The 22,444-nt window shown below is 46.5% G+C and overlaps 1 protein-coding gene and 1 long non-coding RNA gene across 11 annotated transcripts in view; one reads left to right on the plus strand and one right to left on the minus strand.

Moving 5' to 3' along the window:
- Window positions 1-22,444, plus strand: part of Sh3gl3 (SH3 domain containing GRB2 like 3, endophilin A3) — a 131,154-nt gene that overhangs the window by 49,599 nt on the left and 59,111 nt on the right. The window contains exon 1 of one of the 10 annotated variants that reach the window (XM_006229483.5): window positions 16,885-16,972. The exons of the other annotated variants lie outside the window; for them this stretch is intronic. The gene's annotated coding sequence lies outside the window, so the exon portion shown is untranslated. Of the gene's footprint in view, window positions 1-16,884; window positions 16,973-22,444 lie in introns of those variants that run through there. 10 annotated transcript variants of the gene reach the window in all.
- LOC134483750 (uncharacterized) lies at window positions 16,019-16,838 on the minus strand. The gene is made up of 2 exons (XR_010060640.1): window positions 16,627-16,838; window positions 16,019-16,525 (listed from the first exon to the last, which is right to left on the minus strand). It is a non-coding gene; the product is annotated as an uncharacterized LOC134483750 (long non-coding RNA).

Consider the following 22,444-nt stretch of genomic DNA (forward strand, 5'->3'; position numbering starts at 1 on the left):
CCATAAGGACACAACGCAGAAGTCACCAGCCCCCTCCACTCCCAAAGTCTTAGTTAGGGCTATAATTATTATTGTTGTGAAGAGACACCATGACCATGGCAACTCATAAATTAAAATATTTATTTGGGACTGGCTTACAGTTCAGAGGTTTAGTCCATTATCATCATGGAGTGAAGCACGGTGCCATGTGGACAGGCATGAGGCTGGAAAGGGAGCTGAGATTTCTACATCTTGATCAGCAGGCAGCAGGAGAAGACCGTGTACCACAGTGAGTGAGTGTATCTTGAGCATAGGAACCCTCAAAGCCTACCCCCACAGTGAAACATTTTCTCCAACAAGGCCACACCTACTCCAACAAGACCACTTATCCTACCAGTGCCACTCCTGTGGGCCAAGCATTCAAACGTGAGTCTGTGGGGACCATTCTGTTCAAACCACCACAGTGCTCTTTCTTCATGGCCCTGCCTCCTCCTCATCCAGATAACTCTTAACTTTTGTGACAGTGACTTCTGCTAGTTGTATTGATATTTTTAGAACTTAAGCATGTGTCTTAGTTGCTTTCTGTTGCCATGACAAAAATACCATGACCAAGGCGACTTATAAAATAAAGCATCTAACGGGGGTCGTGGTGCAGAGGATCAGAGTCGAGGACCAAGCCTGGCAGCAGACAGGCAGGCATGGCGGTGCAGTAATAGCCGAGCGCTTGCATTTGATTCACAAGCAAGAGGCAGAGAGCTAACTGGGAATGGTGTGGGCTTTTGCAACCTCAGAGCCCACTCTCAGCGACACATCTCCTCCTACAAGGCCATGTCCAATCCTGTCTAAACAGCTCTTTTGACGGGAAGCCAAGCCTTCAAATATTCCAGTCAATGGGGGCCGTTCTCATTCTAACACCCACAGCACTCCTGAATGTCAGGGGTTACTTTGTCTCCTTTGAAACTTATCCAGAACAGGGCTGTGTTATATCATTTGTGTCTTAGATCTTTCCATGCGATGCTTACCTTTCCAAGGCCCATCTGTGGCGTTCTGTGTAGCTGTAGTTTGATCTTCACCACAGTGTGGAAGTCCCGTGAGACTGATACAGTCACATTGGCTGATGGCTTCTTGTCTTGCTGTCACCACAGAGAATGAAGTGGATGGAGAAAGGTGAAAAGTAAGGACATTTATTCACGTGGGAGTGACAGATCCAGTGGAAAAGTGGACATCTAAACTCTTGGTGGCTGGTAGGATGCCATCCAAGAGGGGCCGGCTGGCAAATGTTACAGTTCTAAACGCTGTGCAGCCCTTGGGATGCGGGCTGAGTGGGGTTGCCAGCAGGTGTTAGAGCTCTGAGTTCTCAAGCCTGCTGTACCGAATGAGATAGATTGCAGGCGAGTGTTACACAGGTAAACTCTGCAGCCCTTGGGATGTCAACTGAGAGAGGTTGTCTGCTGGTGTTACCATTTTGAGCTCTTTGTGGTGGTAGGGTGTTACTAAGAGCTGGCCTCTGAAGGAGTCGAGGGAGAGCCTGGCACCAGAGTGGAGGTGGCAGGAGCTTCTGTCCTGGCACAGAAGCAAGAGCAGACCTTCCTAGGGGCAGCCTAGTGGTTTCACTGGAGATAGGAGGAAGTCTTCCTGTATCAATGGGTTGTGCTCTGCCTCCAAGGAACTGGACACTGGTCCATATTGGGAGCTGTCCCAGAGCTGTCCTGATAAACAGGCTCACCATGGGATTTATACAGATTCAGGTGCTTGGGCTAGTAGGCAAGTGAGGGGGAAGGGGCGAGAGCTGGTTGGGTGATGGTCTGTCCTGTAAACCCAGAAGGGAAAACAGGGTTCTCTCCCAGGTGGCTCTGCTTCTCTTGTTCCTTAGGGAACAGCACCCTGTCTTCAAGGGGCTTATGAAAACATCTTGTGCCCTGGGGTTTTAGAGCCCTGCTGTCACCAACTGTGTGTGTGGAGCTGGGGTTGCTCCCCATGTCATAACTACATGCTTTATACATCCATCCACCTGTGGTCGGACTACTGGGCAGCTTTGGGGGTTTTGACTATTACAAATATTGCCACCGTGGTCAGTCTCCCGCTATCCCTTGGGGACATGGACCTAGGAGTGGAACAATTGTGTCATATAGCATGCCTCAGTTTGCAGAACTGGCTTTCCATAAAACTTCTATTTCACTTTGGATTTCCTTGATTTTGAGTGACACTGGTATGTATCATGTGTTTCTTCTGCATATGCATGCTGATTTCTCATGATGTAAAGGTCCATACAACTCCTCTGCTAATTTTTCTATAGAATTATAAGATTTGTGCTTATTATGGATATATGTTTATCATTTTGTCTGGGGACATGTTACTTATTGCAAATACTGCCTTTGTGTGTGTGTGTGTGTGTGTGTGTGTGTACATTTGTGCTGTGGTGGACACGTGTGCACGAAGGTATGACGGATGGAGGTTGATTTGTCTTCCTCAAAGACTCTGAACTGTATTGCTTTGAGACAAGGTCTCTCACTGAACCTGGAGCTCACTGATTTGGTCCCAGGGATCCTCTTGCCTCTGCCTCCTCAGCCTTGTGATCACAGGTGTGAGCCACTGTAATGTGGCTTTATGTGGGTGCTGGGGATGAGGCTCAGGTCTCATGCTTGGGTGACGAGTGCTGTGCCAACTGACCCAACTCTCTAGCCTGACTCTCTTTCTCTTTTAATGGAATCTTTTGAGCTTTCATATTTTAATATATTCAAGCCTATCAGAATTTCCCCCAACTGTTCTTGGACTAAAAGAATAGACTCATTCTGTTCAACAGTTCTCTCCTGACTCAAGATAATGGTTATTTAATAGTCTAGGTTTATGGTTTGCTTTGCACAGTTAGCTGGTAACTACATACGTATTCAGGCTGTGAAATTTTGCTCTTGTTGCAAGGGTCACAAATGGTTACAGAAAGCCCAAGGCTTCTGAGTGAAGGCAAATGAGTTTGTCACTCACTTTCCTGGGTACCTCCCTGTGCACCTACTGAGCTCAGAGCTCAGCCAGCCAGTGAGCTGAGCCCCAGGCGGATTGCTTAGGAGAGGAAGCCTGAGCCTAGGGATCTGGGATGTTTATAATGGGCTGTAAGCTAACCTGGCCTTCGCCCCAGGGGGAAAACATTGTCTGCTATATTGGGTAGCAAGCGTGTGTGTGCATTTCTTTGGGGAGAGGCACTGATAGTCTAAGCCCATTTGTTATCTAACTGCCTTGAATGGTCTAGATTAAAAGGACCAGAAAGCTGAGACCCAGGGACGGTGATCTCCTGAGAGGAGGTGTCATCTTCTTGTTATTAATTTGCGTGTGACAGCTCATCCATTGGTTTATTTCTTTGCTAATGCATGTGTATTGCAGCTGCAGGTATTAGGTCAGGTGGAGAATGCTGTCTGCAGAGGGACAGGTACCAGATGAGCTAGAACAGGGTCACTGCAGTGGAGGTGAGACTGTGACGAGGCTGAGCTCAAGACTACAGAAAACTGGGGGGCACCCTGGGACGGAGAGGGACATGTCAGGGGTGAGTCTTTGAATCTTAAAACATATTATGCTGGGGCTGGGGCTGCTTTAGTGCGTAAAATGCTTGCTGAACAAGCCTGAATGCCCAAGTTCAAATCCCTAGAACACACTTAAAGCTGGGTGTGTGCTACCTTACTGCTGGAGAGCAAGAGAGAAAAGTGAATCTCAGCCAGTCGAGCTGAACTGCTGAGCTCCAGTGTTCAGGGACAGACCACCTCTCAGGTAGGAGGGAGAGGAGAAGAAGAAGGTGAACAACACTGACCATTAGGGTACATGGTCAAGGGCACCCCCCAACACACAGCACACACGCATACACTCCTCTCTCCTCTCTCTCTCTGTCTCTCTGTCTCTCTCTGTCTCTCTCTCCTCTCTCTCCTCTCTCTCTGTCTCTCTCTCCTCTCTCCTCTCTCTCTCTGTCTCTCTGTCTCTCTCTCTCTCTCTCGCTGTCTGTCTCTCTGTCTCTCTCTCTCATATTCTGACATTTACACATCCGCAAACACACACATATACTCCTACACACACATATATACTTACACACACACATACTCACACATGCACACACACACACACACATTACTCAATCATTTGTATTCATTTATTGCATAATGGAAATTTGCAAAGAAAGTATATTTAAGTGTGCAGTGAGGTAATAGATGCTGGCTTGACTATAGACATGTTTCTGAAGAACACAGTGATCATCTAAATAGCTACAATACAAATCTAAGCAGAAACCCAAACAAACATATAAGGATACGCATACACACATATATAAATTAAAAATTGTTTTTTCTGAAGAGAAAAGAGAGAAGGGAAATGGAAGGGGTGGAGAGAGGGCGCTCAGTAGGCACAAGCTAGACAGGAAGATGATGTTCTGGGGGTGTACCTCAGATTAGGGTGACCCCAGACTACAATAATGGGTAGGACAGCTCATGAAGACACAGGTAATGAACTTGAATTTCTTACTATAAAGATGTTTAAGGCGAGAGTTTACCATTAGTTAAACATTCTACAATAATACATGTATTAAAATATCACATGGTATTACAGCAGTATGTAAATCACTTGTTTTATGCATCAGCTAAATTAATTAAAAAATAAAAATGCATAACTGATTGAACAAAAAATTATTTTTGAGACAGGTTTTCACTGTGTAGCCCTGTCTGGCCTGGGACGTGCTCTATGGACTAAGCTGGACTTAGAGAGCTCTACCTATCTTTGCCTTCAGGGTGCTGGGTTCAAAAGCATGTGCCACCACACCTGACCTATATTAAAACTTTCAAAGCGATTTATTTACTTATTTTGTAATAGTAGTGTGCACATATTCACAACATGTGGAGGCTGGAGGACAACTTTCAGGAGTTCTGTGGATCGAATTCAGGTGCCAGGATTGGTGACAAATGCTTTTACCCACTGAGCACTCTTTCCAGTCCAATTTTTCCCCCTTAGGCATGACAGGAGTCATGGACACTTATACCCACTCAGCTGAGCCAGGTTTTATTCATTTGTGTTTTTAAAATCATGTGTTCACCACATGAACAAATTTGGGGTGAAAACGTAGTTACACGTGTCCCTGACCTGGGATTGCCACTTGCATGCTATTTGGAAGCACAGTTACTGTGTGTAACAAATGCAAACAGACCACAGAGCAAAGGCAAAGAAGCTCCTCCCTCAGTCAGGCCCCAGCAGGGCAGAGCGACCAGCTCAGCACTTCATATAAAAGAAGCTTTGGATGAGAGTTTGTCTATATAGATGCTGAGAGCCTTAAGGGACCCCAAATATTCCACCAGAGAGCTCCTACAAGCTGACAAACAACTTCAGCAAAGTTGCTGGATATAAAATTGACTCAAACCAATCAATAACCTTCCTCTACTCAAAGGATAAACAGGCTGAGAAAGAAATTAGGGAAACGACACCCTTCACAATAGTCACAAATAATATAAAATACCTTGGTGTGACTCTAACCAAGCAAGTGAAAGATCTGTATGACAAGAACTTGGAAGTCTCTGAGGAAAGAAATCGAAGCTCTCAGAAGATGGAGAGATCTCTCATGCTTATGGATTAGCAGGATTAATATTGTAAAAATTGCCATCTTGCCAAAAGCAATCTACAGATTCAATGCAATCCCCATCAAAATCCCAAGTCAATTCCTCACAGAGTTAGAAAGAGCAATTTGCAAATTCATTTGGAATAACAAAAAACCCAGGATAGCTAAAACTATTCTCAACAATAAAAGAACTTCTGGGGGACTCACCATCTCTGACCTCAAGCTGTATTACAGAACGATAGTGATAAAAACTGTATGGTATTGGTACAGAAACAGGCAGGTGGATCAATGGAATAGAATTAAAGACCTAGAAATGCACCCACACACCTGTGGTCACTTGATCTTTGACAAAGGAACTAAAACCATCCAGTGGAAAAAGACAGCATTTTCAACAAATGGTGCTGGTTCAACTGGAGGTCAGCACGTAGAAGAATGCAAATTGGCCCACTCTTATCGCTCTGTACAAAGCTCAAGTTCAAGTGGATCAAAGACCTCCACATAAAACCAGATACACTGAAACTAATAGAAGAGAAAGTGGGGAAAAGCCTTGAACACATTGGCACTGGGGAAAATTTCCTGAACAGAACATGAATGGCTTATGCTCTAAGATCAAGAATTGACAAATGGGACCTCATAAAACTGCAAAGCTTCTGTAAGGCAAAGGACACTGTCAATAGGACATAATGGTAACCAACAAATTAGGAAAAGGTCTTTACCAATCTTACATCTGATAGAGAGTTAATATCCAAAATATACAAAGAACTCAAGAAGTTAGACTGCAGAGAGACAAATAACCCTGTTAAAAAATGGGGTCCAGAGCTAAACAAAGAATTCACAGCTGAGGAATGCCGAATGGCTGAGAAACACCTAAAGAAATGTTCAACATCTTTAGTCATAAGGGAAATGCAAATCAAAATAACCCGGAGATTCCACCTCACACCAGTGAGAATGGCTAAGATCAAAAACTCAGGTGACAACAGATGCTGGTGAGGGTGTGGGAAAAGAGGAACACTCCTCCTTTGTTGATGGCATTGCAAGCTGGTACAACCACTCTGGAAATCAGTCTGGAGGTTCCTCAGAAAATTGGACATAGTACTACCTGAGGACCCAGTTATACCACTCCTCGGCATATACCCAAAAGATGCCCCAACATATAACAAAGACACATGCTCCACTATGTTCGTAGCAGCCTTATTTATAGTAGCCAGAAGCTGGAAAGAACACAGATGTCCTTCAGCAGAGGAATGGATACAGAAAATGTGGTACATCTACACAATGGAATACTACTCAGCTATCAAAGACAATGACTTCATGAAATTCTTAGGCAAATGGATGGAACTAGAAAATATCATCCTGAGTGAGGTAACCCAGTCACAAAAGAACACACATGGTATGCAGTCACTGGTAAGTGGATATTAGCCCAAAAGCTTGGAATACCTAAGAAAAAGTTCACAGATCATTTGAAGCTCAAGAAGAACAAAGACCAAAATGTGGATACCTTCATTCCTTCTTAAAAGGGAGAACAAAATACTCACAGGAGGAAATTCAGGGACAAAGTGCAGCAGGGACTGAAGAACTGGAGACTGCCCCACCTGGGGATCCATCCCATATGCAGCCACCAAACCCAGACACTATTGCTGATGCCAAGAAGCACTTGCTGACAGGAGCCTGATATGGGTGTCTCCTCAGAGGCTCTGCTAGAGCGTTGCTGATACAGATGAGAATGCTTGCAGTTAACCATCTGATTGAGCATGGGTACCCCAATGGAGGAGTTAGAGAAAGGACTGAAGGAGCTGCAGATGTTTGCAACACCATAGAAAGAACAACAATATCAACCAACCAGACCCCCCCCAGAGCTCCCAGGGACTAAACCACCAATCAAAAAGTACACATGGAGCCACCCATGGCTCCAGTCACATATGTAGTGGAGGATGGCATTGTCCAGCATCAATAGGAGGAGAGCCCCTGGTCCTGTGAAGGCTGGGTTCCCCCATGTAGGGGAATGCTAAAGTGGTGAGGTCGGAGTGGGTGGATGAGAGTGGGAGCATCCTCATAGAAGCACGGGGTGGGGGGAGGGGTATGGGAGAGGGTGGGAAACGGGATAACATTTGAAGTGTAAATACATAAAATATCCAAGAAAAATAAAATTATTAAAAAGAAACTCCAGAAGCTGTTCCTGCCTCTGGGTTCAGAGGACAGAAGGGAAGAAGTGACCATAGAAAGCCTCAAGCTCATGGGAGAGCTCAAAGGAGGCTGCCCTCTCTTCCCTGCTTCCCTGCTTGTGTGTCTCTTTCAGAGTGTAATTGGGAGCCTGTGGCCAGGAAACCTGAGCCATTTGGTTGCAGAGAAACATCACTGAGCTGAACTAGAGTTTTGGGTCCAGGCAAGGGGACAGTAAACGGACAGACAGCTTCACAGGTCCTGAGCAGTGAACGGCTAGGATTAAAATGTCCTCTAATGACTGGAAAGGTTCAGTACTCACTTTACAGCCGGTTCTATGGACTGTGGCCACCAGGTTGGTTTGGAGCAAGTGGGTGGTGAAATGTGCCCCGGACAGCATGTGCTTTGCAAAGCCAAATTGAATTACTTCATGATTTGTGTGCAGGTTTGAAGTCACAGGTAGTCATAATGTCTGAGGTCTTTCTCCAGCCCTTCTTTCTGTCTCCAGGGGAGGGGGTGACATGCAGGAGAAAGAGCACAGACAGAGCAGCAACCAGGGAGAAAAGGCAGGGCAGAACATGCTGGCTTGGGACAGCCAAGAAGCTGCTGAATACATGCATCTGGGACTCAGTGGTGCCAGCTGGGGCATCCATAACAGCTTAGATGTTGGTGGTAAGTGCCACTGAGAACCTCCCAGTGAGAGGGGATAAAGGGAGGTGTGGAGGGTACTGTTAGGTCCCTAGGACATCCTGGACAAATGGCTGAGGTGACTATTAACGCATCAAAGGGGTCAGCCACTGGCCACCAGGATGTCCCAGCATTTCAAAGATCTGTTAGAGTCCTGGCTCCTCTCCAGAACTTCTTACTCTCAGCCCCTACCTTAAACTCCTTCAAGCCCTTCCCTTCCCTTCTCTCCTCCCTCTCCTCCTCTTCCCTTCCTTTCCCTGCTCCTTCCGCCCCCCCCCCCCCCAGCTTCTCTCTTCTGTATAAACCAGCCCTTTTGACCACATGCTCTCTTGGTTCACATCCTGCTCCTGGTCCCCTCTTGTCTCCCTCTCTCCTCTTCCTCTTTCACTCTCCTCCCCCACCCCTCAAGACCTGGTCTCTTCTGCTGGCCATGTTCAGTCTGAACTCTTCCAGATGCCTCTGGCTGTTCTCTCCCTCATATAGACAATAACAAACCTCCTCAACCGGGCGAGATCATGTCCTTCCTTTCCTTCAGGCACCAGCATTCTCCAGTCAGAGAAGCCACAGGCTATCCCTACAGGAAGTGTGCTTGTACACTTTGTCTCTGTCTCTCTGTCTCACTGTCTCTGTCTCTCCACCCCCTTTCCGAGCAGGTAGTTCGCTTTCCACTCTCACTGCGGAGGCCATTACTCCTCAGTACTGTAGCTGATGCAAGTTTACAGCTTATGCCCTGGGGCGTTTCCTCTGTGAACAGCCACCTCAGACTTCTGTAAATGTGGAGGGGGACAGTGGGACCTGTCTGGCTCACTTCCCTGCAGGGCTGGAGGAAGAGGCCTCCTTGACCTCATTTTTGCAGGTGTCTGTCTTATTTAGGCAATGCTCCTGCAGATGCTCACAACACTCCCTTATCCCATGATCGATTTCTAACCTTGTTGGGCTGTGATAGCTGTGGTAAGGGCTTTGAAGAGAGCCAGATGACTGTTTTCTGACTGCCATTTCTGTTGTGTTTTATAACAAGATAGAAAGGGATATGTTTGGTGTGGGGGAAGGGAGGTGCCTCTGCCGGCCCATGCTGAGGCATCGCTTCCTCCTGAGGGACCAGCCACACGATGGTATATTATAGAATAGTTTATTTAGGGCAATAGTTGAGGGGGTAGTAGAGACAGAGAAGGGCAGAGAGAGAGGGGGGGGGAGGAGAGAGGGGTTGACCATGAGCAAGTGGAGAAAGGGGGAGGGGAATGGGGAGAGAGGGGGGGAAGAGGGTAAGGGAGCAAGAGAAAGGGGAGAAGAGTGAGGAGAGGGCGAGCAGCCCCCTTTATGAGTCAGGCACACCTGGCTGTTGCCAGGTAACTGTGGGGCGGAGCCTAGACGAAATGCCTTCAATTTCAATGTGAGGAAGAAAAGGAGAAATGTCAGGTTTAAAATCTGTTTTGAGGTCAGATGAATGGTGTTTTCCCTTTAGACTTCTAAGACACACTTTGGTGTGACTCTAGGCCAAGCCCATGTGGCCATTGGTTTCACGTGTAAGTTACATAGTCTTTACTGTTTTGTCCTGAATGATGAGTCTTCCTGGTTTAAAGAGAAACGGGAGAAATCCAGACTTTTCAGGTGTGACTTTCTGCTGAACAGGAAGTTTTGCTGTTTTGTTTATTTTTGATTGCTGTCCCTCTGCTTCACCCCTGTAACATTATGTGATTCTTGTAAAGTGTTTCAAATCTAGAATCACCAATGTATCATTTCCTCTTATTTGAAACTATGAACACAAGTTGGGTCCTTCATTCAATTACCAGTGTCTCTTTTTTATTCTTTGACTGTACAATGATGTAGTCACACAAGGCACAAAGGGACAAGAAATGGTTGAAAACACCTAGTCACCTCTTTCCCCAAATCTTCAACTCTTCAAGAAAGGTAGAGATCTCCAAACCTGTATTTATGGGGCAAATACTTAGGAAGGGTGATTTCTGCATCAACACTCATTATTTTTTACCAGAGAATTCTTTGATGGTATTTTGAATAAGCCAGTTTAGGTAGGAAGCAGCTTGGCACGGAACTTTCCGCTGCTGTAAAGTATTAGGTGAGGTCATGGGTGTTTTCACAGGAAGTTTAGAACATAGTGTCTGTTTCTACCATTTTCCCTTATCAGTATCTCAGAGTAACCAACAGTTAAATTTCATTGTTGCAGATTTTCCCTACAGTGTCAATGACATCTCGTTTGTTTTTAATCCTTTAGCCTTGAGATAAAATGACCTGGTACAGACAAAGGAACAAAGGAGTCCTGGTGGCAGGCTCTGGGAAGGTCGGAAGGGCAATATTGGGGGTGGGGGTGGGGCGAGACTCTGTTTGGGAACTTATTGGGGGGGGGTTGGCTGCTGGCAGGAGAGGAACAGGAAGAGGTAGGGAAAGGGTTGGAGGTCATAGAGTCTGACCTCAGCTTGAGGGGAGCAAGCTCACCTCCTTCCACTTAGTAGTAAGGTCTCCAAACCCTGACCCCCATCCCCATTTACAATCCCTGATGCTCTGCATTCCTTTCAGTCTCAGGCTTTGGAATGCTCTTCAGCTGAAGGACGTTTGGCTTTGCAGTGTCTTCATTTAAATTGGCGAATATTCATTGTACAAGATGCAGGCTTCCTGAGGGCATTTGCATATTAGTCAGAGATGAATTAGATCATAAGTTTAACAAGTCTGAGCTCCCTGAAGCTGGGTTTGGGGGGTTTCTATGAAATCCTGGAAACACCCTTCTGTCTAGGTAGAGCTCCAGTTTGATTGAGAGTAGCCGGATGTTCCCTCCCTCCCTCCCTCCCTCCCTCCCTCCCTCCCTCCCTCCCTCCCTCCCTCCCTCCTTTCCTCCCTTCCTTCCTTCTCTATCTCTTCTCATTTCCTAGTTGCTTCAAATCTCCAAAAATGAGGAGAGCAAGAAATTAGCAATTCTTCTCTCCTGTGAGGTCAGAGTGTGTTGAAAGACCCAACCATCTCATCAGATCCTAAGCCCGGAGGTGAAGAGTGTTAGGAAATGTAAATTGTGGACTAATGCAGTGGGGTGGGAGTATGGGAATACCGGGCAGGTCCTGCAAAGGTGTCCCCCTGAGGAATCACACCACAGGATAGATATACCTAGTATAATGAAGATTATTGTGTGTGTGGGGTGGGGACCCAGAGAAGAGGTGGGGGCAAGGAAAGGGGGAACAGAGAGGAAGAGGGAAAGAGGAAGAGAGGCCGGCCGGAAACTCGTGGGAACAGAGAAAGAGAGTAGAAGAAGGGGACCTGGGGGATCCAGCAGACCTCTTTATATGCTGCTGCTACATCTGCCAGCACCTGGCTGCAGATGATGATGCAAGCTGTTGCTAGGTAGCTGTTGGGCGGAGTCTAGCAGAATTGTCTGTAAGCCAATGGAGAGCGAGGGTAGTCTGCATGGGTTCTCAGCATCTTAGAGCCAACCCTGAAACTAACTCCAGGTGAAAGAGGAGCTGATCACCCAGTGTGGCCACACCCAGTGTGGCTGTTTCTGCTGCTCCTGCCCTCTGAAGGTGCTGGGAGAAGCTGGAGTTAGGGAGCTTCAGGGCAGTACTCTCACTGTCTATACGGGTGCTATTCTGAAAGGGGTTGATTCTATCCTCCCTCCTCCAACAAACTTCACTGTGGTTTTCTGACTTTGGCTATTCCTGTTAAAAAGATTATTATTTTTTGTTGTTTAATATGAAGGATACATCTTATTGCTGAAAAACAATCAGATAGACCCTAGACCCCAGGTTTTGTTCTGTTTGTTTTTTGTTTTTCTTTTGTTTTGGTTTTTGTTTGTTTTTTATAAGCAGGGTTTTAAAAAACTTTTACGGCATTATGCCCTAACTTGTTTCTTATAAAGTGTCCCAGAAGAAAGATCACAAAATATTACTTTTATTTTACTTATTTTGAGTTATGAACAATGAATCATCAGGCTTTCTCTTTTTTCTTATTTTTGACATTTCTAATTGAATGATGAAAATTCTTTCTTACTTTCTTCACTTTGCTGATAGCTTGCAGGCTAGGAGATCAACAGGCTTGGAGACAGTGTGGCTAATTCCATGCAGTTTGGGGATGTGCAGCCTGTCCTAGCCAGGCCTGAACACCTTTCCCATGCATCCTACCCTGCTTCCTGTGGCTATGAAGAACACAGCAGTTTATGACAGTTTTCTAAGTTCTAGGTAATTTATCAAGAGTGGAAGTTTGCCACTCATGGTTCTGGGGGCTACCTTCACAAAGCTACATCTGGTGAGGTCCCTTTTGCTAGTGATCGCTCTCAGTTGAGTCACAAGGCTGCCTAAGGCAAAGTGAGGTCCGGGAACCATTGGGGAATGACAACTCCCTGGAGGTGTCCTGGAAGCTCCTGATAGGAGTCTGAGTATCCCAGGTGGGAGCTGCCGGAGTAGCTTAGGGATGAGCTGATGGCTATTGAATGCAAAATGGATCCCAGAATTGTTTGGGATATAGACTGGATAGGGGCGTGTGTTTGGATGTGCATGTGCATGTGTTGTGTGTGTGTTATGTGTTGTGTGTGTGTGTGTGCGCGTGTGTACGCATGTGTGTGCTTAGAGGGTTATATCAGAGACTGTGGGAGCTCTGTGGAGTCCTTGGGATTCTTAATCTTTTGATTGTAAGTTGTTGGTTAACCAGCTTTTCTTTCTGAGATCTTCCACTCATTTTTGAACTAACTCTTTATTCTCTGCTGTTTCATCACAAAGGATTCATTTTACGATTTTCAAAGACAAGTCAAATATATCCATGCCTTCCACTGATCTCTGTGGACTGGTTCCTTTTGAACAGAAAGATTACCTGTCTGCTTTTGACTGACCTGCCCGCCTACACACCTGTTTGCCTATTGCCCATCTATCCATCCACCTGCACACTCATTCCCATAGCATTCTAAGTCTAGATTCCAGTTGTATGTTTGGGGTTTTCAACTTGACACAGGTTGGGGTCAGTTGGGAAGATGTTAACTTGTTAGAGAAAACGCTGCTACCTGATTAGCCTGTGGGAAGACTGCAGTTGATATTGAAGGGCCAGCCCACTGTGGGTGATGCTATCCACAGTCAAGTGGTCTTGGGTGTATGTATAAGAAAGCAAAGCAAGCAAGCCAAGAGAAGGAAGCCAGTAGCCAGCATTCCTCCATGGCCTCTGCTTCTGTTCCTGTCCTGGGTTCATGCCCTGCCTTTCCTTCATGGTGGACTATAAAATGTTAGCCAAAACAAGCTCTTGATTGCTTTTGATCCATTGTTTAATCACAGCTGTAGAAACCTCACAAGGATCATAGTTTTCTGAGCTGACTGTGCAGTTGATTTCAATAACTGAAAACTCAGTAAGGGGCAGACAAAGGCGGGAAGGCATCTTCTACATTTTGGATTTAAGAGATGTTTAGAATATTCAAGAACATTTCCAACAGATTACTAGGTGCAAAAATATTGAAGTTCAAGAGACTCCAGGATTTTCAAGTTGGTATATAACTTGTTGTATATAACAAGTTTCAAGTTGTGCATAAAGTTTATCTTTTCTGTGACCACAGGATGAAAGCAACAGGAAGATTAGTTAGGACAAGGGAGAGTCAGGAGGCAAAGGCTGTTACTCTGGGTGAATGAAGAGCAACTCCAGAGGTCACTAAAGGGAAGAGGGCAAGAGTAGTTGTGTGAGAGGAACGGTCAGAATGCCTCTGAGAGAGTAGTTAACTGGGAGCCACACTTATCCCTGGGCTGCAGTCGTTAGGTGATTGGTGGGGCTGCTCCCATGGAGCCAGGCCGTGCAGTGCCCATCAGGACGGGGTGTGGCTAGGTGATAACACAACCACAGAGCTGACTGACCTGAACGTGCATGGGAGGCAACAGCGTCTGTTCTTGTTAATGTCAGGGCCTCCATCTTTGCTGGCTGCTGCCGCCTCAAGACATCTCATGCTCAGTGTGGGGAAGACGAACAAAGAAGGACACCTGATGCTAAGAAAAGAAAAGCCTTCCAGAAACTCCCACCCCAACTGACTTCCATCTAGGCCTGGTTTGCTACGAGAAAAGTGACTGCTTGTAGCTGGAAGGGAAGCTGCAGAAACACAAAACATTCCAGCATAGTGGTGTGTTGACTGGAAAGAGGAAAGTCTTCACCCAGTGGGCAGAAGACAGAGTTGACTTTAGTTGGGTTGAGAAGGAAGTGGGAAGGAAGAGAATGCGTGTCGGGTCTCCTTGGGAGGCTATTATAATAGGTGTGGATTGGAGAAGCGGTAGCCAGTAGAATGTGGAGAAATAACTGGGGGTGGCCTTTCAGAATGTGAAAGGCTTGGGTCATGTCACATTGATGTGAGTGGAGTGGGATGCCTGTACCCTGCTCTTGGGAGATGCATGGAGATATGGAGTGAGTGGAGACTGTACTGTATGCAAACTGGCAAAGTGCGTGCTAGGAACAGGAAAATAGAGCATGTGCACAGGGTGATAGTCTAGGAAATACTGCCTAGAATGACCCACGTTCAGCCTTGTGTTTCCCACGCCGAGGATTATTGCAACACCCTGCACAGATGCTGTGCTCTTGGCAGCAGTCCCACATCTCTGCTGGTTGCTGCGTATGCCAACTTGACAGTGACCAGAGTCATCTGGAAGAGGGAACGTCAGTTGAGAAAATGCCTTCATCGATCTGGCCTGTGGGCAAGGCTGTAGGGCATTTGTTGATTAGTAATTGAAGTGGAAGGGCACATACCATGGTGGGCGGTGCCACTTCTGGTTCTGGGATCTATAAGCAAGCAGGCTGAGCAAGCCATGGAGAGAAAGCTAGTCACCAGTGTTCCTCCATGCTCTGTGCTTCGGTCCCTTCATGACTTCCCTTCATGACGGACTGCAAGCTGTAAGATGAATAAGCCCTTTCCTCTCTGGGCTGCTTTTGGTCACGGTGTTTATTACAGAAACAGAAAACCTAACCAGGATGGTGTGACTGTCAGTTTTATGCGGCCATCACAATATGAGTATCTACTTGAAGTCCATCCCCTTCCTCAGCCGGAGCTGACCTCAGGCAGGCTGTTATTGTGGGTCCTCCCGAGGCTCTCCTACCTGATAGCTTCCTGCCTTCTGGGTGTGTGTGTGAGGGACTGGAGAGAGAGAGAGAGAGAGAGAGAGAGAGAGAGAGAGAGAGAGAGAGAGAGAGAGAAGGGAAGTTTCTACTTGTTTGGTGCTGTGCCAGATGGCTTTGATCTCCATGGTCCAGGCAGGTGTGGGGCTGACTCCCTCACAGATGTGGCATTTCCATGCTGAGCTATTGATTTCCCCCCTGGGTAGTGTTTGGGGTACCTTTCAAGTTTTTGGGTGGTAATGATCTTTTTAAGCTTCTTTTGGATGGATGGCCTATAAAGCACCTTGAGATCTACTTCTAGTCTCCCTGGGTCTGGTTGGGGGTGGGGGAAGACCTCCTCCTCCCCTCTCTTCCTCCAGCTGGTTTAAGCCTCTGGATTACTGTGCTTTTGTATCTGTGTGTAGATAGAGACTTTAAAACGTCACTTCTATAGATTTTGAAAGTGTTGCCAATATACTGACCTGCTTCTGAAGCTCACAGGGCCTCTGGGCAGGCCAAGAAAAATGAATGAGGAAATAAAACCCACTGGACTCCATAAAGAAGAAATTATTATTACTATTATTATGACTTTTAAGAAAAATAAATTAAACCTTAGCTCCAAGTACTAAAACCAAAAGACTTGAAGATAGCTAGCCACATTTTTCTCACTCATGCTTAATTCTCAGCAACATTAGATGCCAGGAAACAGTAGAACTCAGTGTCCAGAATAGGGAGGACAGACCACAGCCACAAAGTCCGGTAATATTCTTAGCTGGCGCGCAGAGGATGTTAATTGCTTTAGTCTTTGCTGTTGTTGTTTTGGTCTTGTTACTGTTAAACAGTTACGGACATATGAAAGCCTTTTCCTGGAAAGTTTGCAGATCAATATGTCTGACGTACTCTCACAGTGTAAAAGGAACGCATCTCTCTGCAGATGTAGACGTAAGATGACATGGCCAGGAGGAGGTGCGCAGTTTTGTCATCTCAGCAGGTAGTAGAGGCAGGAGAGTCATGAGTTAGAGGCTAGCCTGGTGTATACATTGATCCAGGTTAGCCAGGTCTCATAGCAGGAGTCTGTCTTAGAAAACAAAACAAAACAAACAAATAAACAAAAAGACCCCAAAGCCAGAAGAGAAAAAGAAGGACAGAAGAGAGAATTGTCCACGGCCTATTACCTCAGGGAGGGAGTAGAGGGACTTTGCTTACTCCTATAGCTAAGTCAGTATTAATATTTTACATTTCCTGGTTTTCAGTATTCTCTCAGATCTATGTTAAAAGAGCTACCATATGCCAAGGACTGGTTGATGTGCATTTTTGTATAAAATGAAGGCTCTTGGGCCATGGAGTTGACTCAGCAGGTCAAGGTCCTCACTGCACAATTGTGACAACTCAGGTTCCATCCCTGGAATTCACTGGAAGGATAGAACACTCTCAATTGTCATCCGACTTCTAGTGAACTGAGAATCCCTTCCTAAAATAGGGCCACACCAGGCCTGAGGACAACCTCGATGGGTGTCTTAGGTAAGACTTCAGGGATTGGATGCATGTCCAGAGTGGCCTCAGCAAAGAGGGGCTGAGGCCAGACTTCTTTCCACTTCTCCTCTTGGTGGTCTGCGGGGCTGTTCCTTCAATGTCTTCCTAAGGAGCAGTTCTGACTTCAGCTTCGACTACTTTTATTTTTAGTTCACTTAAAAAAATGTTTCCTCCTCATAGTAGCCCTTTCTTGTTTCATGTGTATGTTATTTAAATTTGTCTGTGCATATTGATGGGGGCTTTAAAAGGCCTAAGCCTTTTGACTGCACTTATCCAAAGCTGCTGTCCTCAGGTGCTGGGCTTCAGGGAGGTGCCAAGACACAGCTTGGGGTGTCCGAGATGGCATCTAGGCACCACTAGACAACCACCCAGAGAAGTCAGGAACAATATCAGGGGTCCACAGGTCTGTGATGAGGCCTGGACCATTGGGGGCCGTGGGCTTAGGACAGTGTCTGGCCTGGGACTGGGGCTGGGAGCTCCGGTTTAACTCTTCATCGAAGGTAGCTATGGATGTCTGGAAGCACAGAGGCCCTCTACAGAGATTTAGGCTCTGTGGGCGAAGGCCTTCTCCATGCCCCCCATGGCAGCGGTGGACGAAAGAGCCCTTATTTCCAAACTGTTGATTGGTGCTTATTGTGGAAAATGGATGTGTGTCCACTTCTCAGGGCGGGCCGGAGATTAATACCTTTGCAGGGAAGTGTCTGGGGAGGGACACTCTGGCTAAGCCCTCAGGGCCCCTAGGTACCTCTTTAGCATGGAGAACTCCCGTTCTGGGCTCTGTAGCTGATTGGGGAGTGTGGTGCACACGTGCTCCAGGCAGGAATCTGGCAGGGAGCAGGGAGCCACCTACTGTCTCAGGTGTGTTTCCAGGGATTCATACCTGATCTACCTTAGCAAGTCTCTGCTATCCCACAAGCCCCCGTGCCCTAGTCAGCTGTTTCTTCTGGACCCTCCTAGGCAGTAGTTCTCAATCTGTGGGTCATGACCTCTTGGGGGGAGGGGTGTCAAATGGCACACATTGGAAAACACAGATACTTATATCCTGATTCATAACAATAGCAAACTCAGTTATAAAGTAGCATCATAAACAGTTGTAGGGTTGGTGGGTCACCACAGCATGAGGTATTAAAGGGTCACAGCATTAGAAAGGTTGAGAACCACTGATCCTAAGCTTCCTTGTCTTATGTCTGGTTTTCTTCAGATTTCTGTGGTTCCAGGTTGCCCTTAGACTGGAGGGCTAGGTGGCTGGGCAGGTTTTGTCTTTTGCCTTGTTGTCTCCTGAACGTGGGTGGCTATGGTGGCTGGATCAGTGGGGGCAGCAGAAAGCTGCAAAGAAAGGCTTTACTCTGGGAATGCAGCCCCTTCCTCTCGGGCGAGCTGGCCTCATACTTTGTCTCCTGTCTGTTGGAATGTTGGAAAAGACCTGAAGCTTCTCTCTGATCCTGACCTTACTCTAGGCCCACGCATCATAAGGGCAGTCCACCCAGACATGAGTGCAGGCTCCAGGTCCGCACAAGCACTCCCGGATGTTGGTTGCTCGATGGGTCTGTGTCTGTTGTTTGGTACAAGACACGGGTCTGTACTTCCTGTACTTGAAGCGGGAACTGTTATCACCAGTTTACACATCAGGAACTGAAGGTGCAGGGTACTTCAATAATTTCCCCAGAGTCAGATCTCTGTTTATCAGTGGAGCAGGGATTAGAACCCAGATGCTGTAACTGCAGCCTTTGCCTCTGGATGGAGAAGAGATGTGGTAACAGAATGGGAGTGGGTCATTGTCCACCCCCTTCCCCGTGGCGCACATGCACAGAGCAGAAGACAAACTCACTGGGTGCACATGGGCAGAGGACAAGCTCAGTGCTGGTCTTCACCCTCGCCTTGTTTGATACAATGTTTCTCTTGTTCATTGTTCTGTGTGCAGCCTGGCGGGCCTGAGGCTTCAGGTTATTCTCCTATCTCTGCCTCCCATCTCCTGGGGTCTGTGCTGGGTGTGAGGTTCTTGCTCCTGACTTCCACACGGTTGATGGATCTGAACTCACATGGTCAGGCTTGTGCAGCGAGTGCTTTAAACACGGAGCTATCTCTTCAGCCCACATTTAATTTTTTTTTAAAAATGATCCCCATATTGTGCTTCGGGGATCACTCCTGTTCTTTTGATGTTTACATAATTTAGGTGTGGAATTTCCCTGTATTCACTTTGATCTGGGGAGCAGTCCTGCCACTCTATTGGCAATAATATCCTCCCGTCTCTGATGCCATCTGCTCCCCATTTTCTAACCTCACACCACTCAGATGCTGCCGGCACCGTCCCTGGTTTTCCAGCCTTGTTACGGGTGTGGCCGCTGCCACCACATCTTGAGTCATTTATTTAGAGACACCTGGACGAGCTGAGAGGTATGCAAGCTGCCCACCATCTTGGCCCAGCCGTGCAGTGTTCACTTACTCTCTGCAGGTCATTTACTGTGGCAGGGTTACTTTTCTTTTTTTTTTTCCTTTTTTTTTTTTTATCGGAGCTGGGGACCGAACCCAGGGCCTTGCGCTTGCTAGGCAAGCGCTCTACCACTGAGCTAAATCCCCAACCCCAGGGTTACTTTTCTATTGTCCTGCTGCCATGGTGTTGAAGCCCAAAACAAGCACAGTTCAGGTTACACAGCACAGAACAACAGGCCTGAGATTTCGGGTTCTTTCTCAGTAAAGAGGAAACTCCACCTTGTGCTGGCATGAGTGTGCTGATCAGAGATGACCCACTCTGGATTGGCAGGCAGTGTCTCATGTCTGCTGTTGAGACGGGAGGAAGACTCAGAGCGTCCTTGCATGTTTTATGCTGGTCTAGACCAGTGGTTCTCAACCTTCCTAATGCTGCGGCCATTTAACACAGTTGGGGTGACCCCAACCATAAAATTATTTTGTTTCTACTTCATGACTGTCATTTTGCTACTGTTATGAATCATAATATAAAAATATCTGATATGCAGGATATCTGATATGCAACCCCTATGGGGTTTGTAGCCCACAGGTTAACAACTGCTATTCTAGGCAAATAAATCAGAAAGAATACATTGTGTGTAAATGTTAACAGCACTGAGTGCTGAATTGTGGGGAGATATAGGCAGGATTTATTGACACAGTACATGCACACAGGGAGTGAGTAATATCTATAAATATATATCTTGATGTATTTTAATGAATGCCACGTCCGTGTAACCTGTTCAAGGTACAGGTATTAGGGATAGGGATTTGCTGCAGTTGGTAGAGTGCCGTGCTGGGAGGAAGACCCGATTTCAGATCCTTAGCACCCACATAAAACTCAGCTTGGTGGCACATGCCTATCATCTAGTCCTGGGGAAGTGAGACAGGGAGGGTCCCTGGGGCTTGCTAGCAGGCAGCTTGTGAATTCTAGGTCCCGGGGGAGGCCTCATCTAAGAACTAATGAGGCAAGTGATTGAAGAAGACACGTGTCATTGGCCTCTGACTGCCACATGCATGGACACACAGCGATACAGGTATTACCAGCACCAAGAAGGCTCCCTCAATGCCATAACACTTATTTCTACCACTACATTTTAGTATTACATCTATTAAAAAAGATTTAGTGGTTCGTATATACATATATGTGTATGTACCATGTGCCAGCCGTGTGTTCTGGGAGAGCAGAAGTGGTGTTAGATTCCCTGAACTAGAGTTAGAGCTGATTGTCAATGCTGTGTAGGTTCTGGGAATCAAACATAGGTCCTCTGCAAGAGCAGCTAGAACCCTTAGCCTCTGGGCCATCTCTCTGGTCCTGTAAATTTAGTGTATTTTACTTTTGACTTCCGTGACTAGAATAGCATAGTATGTTCTCCTTGACTTTTGGACTTTATGTCAATAGATTCACAGAGCGTAAGAGTCACAGTCTTAGAGCTTCTGTTATGATAAAACACCACACCAAAACACCAACTGGGGGAGGAGAGTGTTTATTTTAGTTTACAATTCCACAAGGCAGGAAGTCAAGCAGGGCAGGAACTCGGAGGCAGGAGCTGATGCAGAGGCCCTGGAGGGGTGCTGCCTGCTGGCTTGCTCCTCATTTCTTGCTCTGACATGCTTTCCTATGGCATTAGTACCCCAAGGCTAGTGCTGGGCTTGCCCACATTGGAATGGGCCCTCCAAATATCAGTTATCAGTCAAGAGACTGCCTTAGGGGCTTGCCTTCAGACCAGTCCTGTAGAGGCATTTTCATGAGTGAGATTCTTTTCTTCCCACATGATCCTAGCTTGTGTCAAGTTGACATACCAAATAGCTAGCAAAATTGACCACTTGTCTGCGCAACACAGAAATATATCATTTATTAAGCCATAACCTCTCTATTCTTGATTATCCCCCGTCTTTTTTTTTTTAATACCAGTATTACGTCCTAACACATAAGTTTAAAACTCCCACACTTTCAACTCTTTTAAGGTCCAGTTTTCTTTTTAAACATACAAAGTCTCTTTCATTTCTTTAAAGTATCCAAATTCTTGGCAAAATGTCTAAGTCTCTTAACTGTGGGCTCCTATAAAATATAGGGGTAAACCCTATCTTACGCCATAACGAAAGAACAAGGCCACAGTCACAGTCAAGTCAAAGCAAAACCAAAGTTTAACAGTGTTAGAGGTTCAGTGCTTGATGTCTGGGACCCACTCTGGGGCTTGGGAGTCCCATTACCAGCTCATCAGGCCTGCCCTTCAAAGCTCTGTCTCATAGACTCAGGCTGGAGACCTCTGATGGCTGCTGCTGTCCCTGGAGGCTGCCCCAGGGACATTGAAATGCCAGGGTCTCCTACTGCACCTGAAGTTTCACCTTCACAAATGGCCTCTCTTCAAGGACTCCAGGACACCACATAGTTCCAGGCCTCAGATTTTTTTCCATAACCCCTTCATACGTTCAAAACTCCTACCGCCTGGGAGGCTCATGCACTACCAGGTTCACCTGCCAGCGTGAGACTCAGCCTCTCCCCTTTCTGGACTACAGCGTCTGCAGGCTGACTCTGAGGTAACACACCTCGGAGGATTTTAAATACTCATTGATGCTGGCCCCTTAAAGCAGATTCTTCAGCTCCAGCTGAACATTATCAGTTGTCCCAGCAGAGCAAAAATTTTACTCCAGTGGTTCTGGTCTCTTGTTAATAATCACAGCTGACTTTTCAGTTCCAGGTGACCAGACACCACAGCTTTTTAATTCACTATATTGAATGGCCCTGATAGAGCCTTTAAGGGACTCTCAAACTTCCATCGGAACATCACAAGCCAGGCCTCTGTCACCTGCATTTCTCTCACCCTTCCTCTCTTCCAGCCTCCCACACAGAACATCACACAGGGCTCTGAGCACTTAACAGATAGAAAGCCTGAAAGCCCAAAGTTCAGAAGCCACCACAGCCCTCCTAAAGACAAGATCATGTCTGTAGCTGCGATAGGTACCTCATGGCTTGGAACCAATTTCTGGCAT

Source organism: Rattus norvegicus, chromosome 1 (assembly GCF_036323735.1).
Source record: "Rattus norvegicus strain BN/NHsdMcwi chromosome 1, GRCr8, whole genome shotgun sequence".
NCBI classification, from domain to species: Eukaryota; Metazoa; Chordata; class Mammalia; order Rodentia; family Muridae; genus Rattus; species Rattus norvegicus.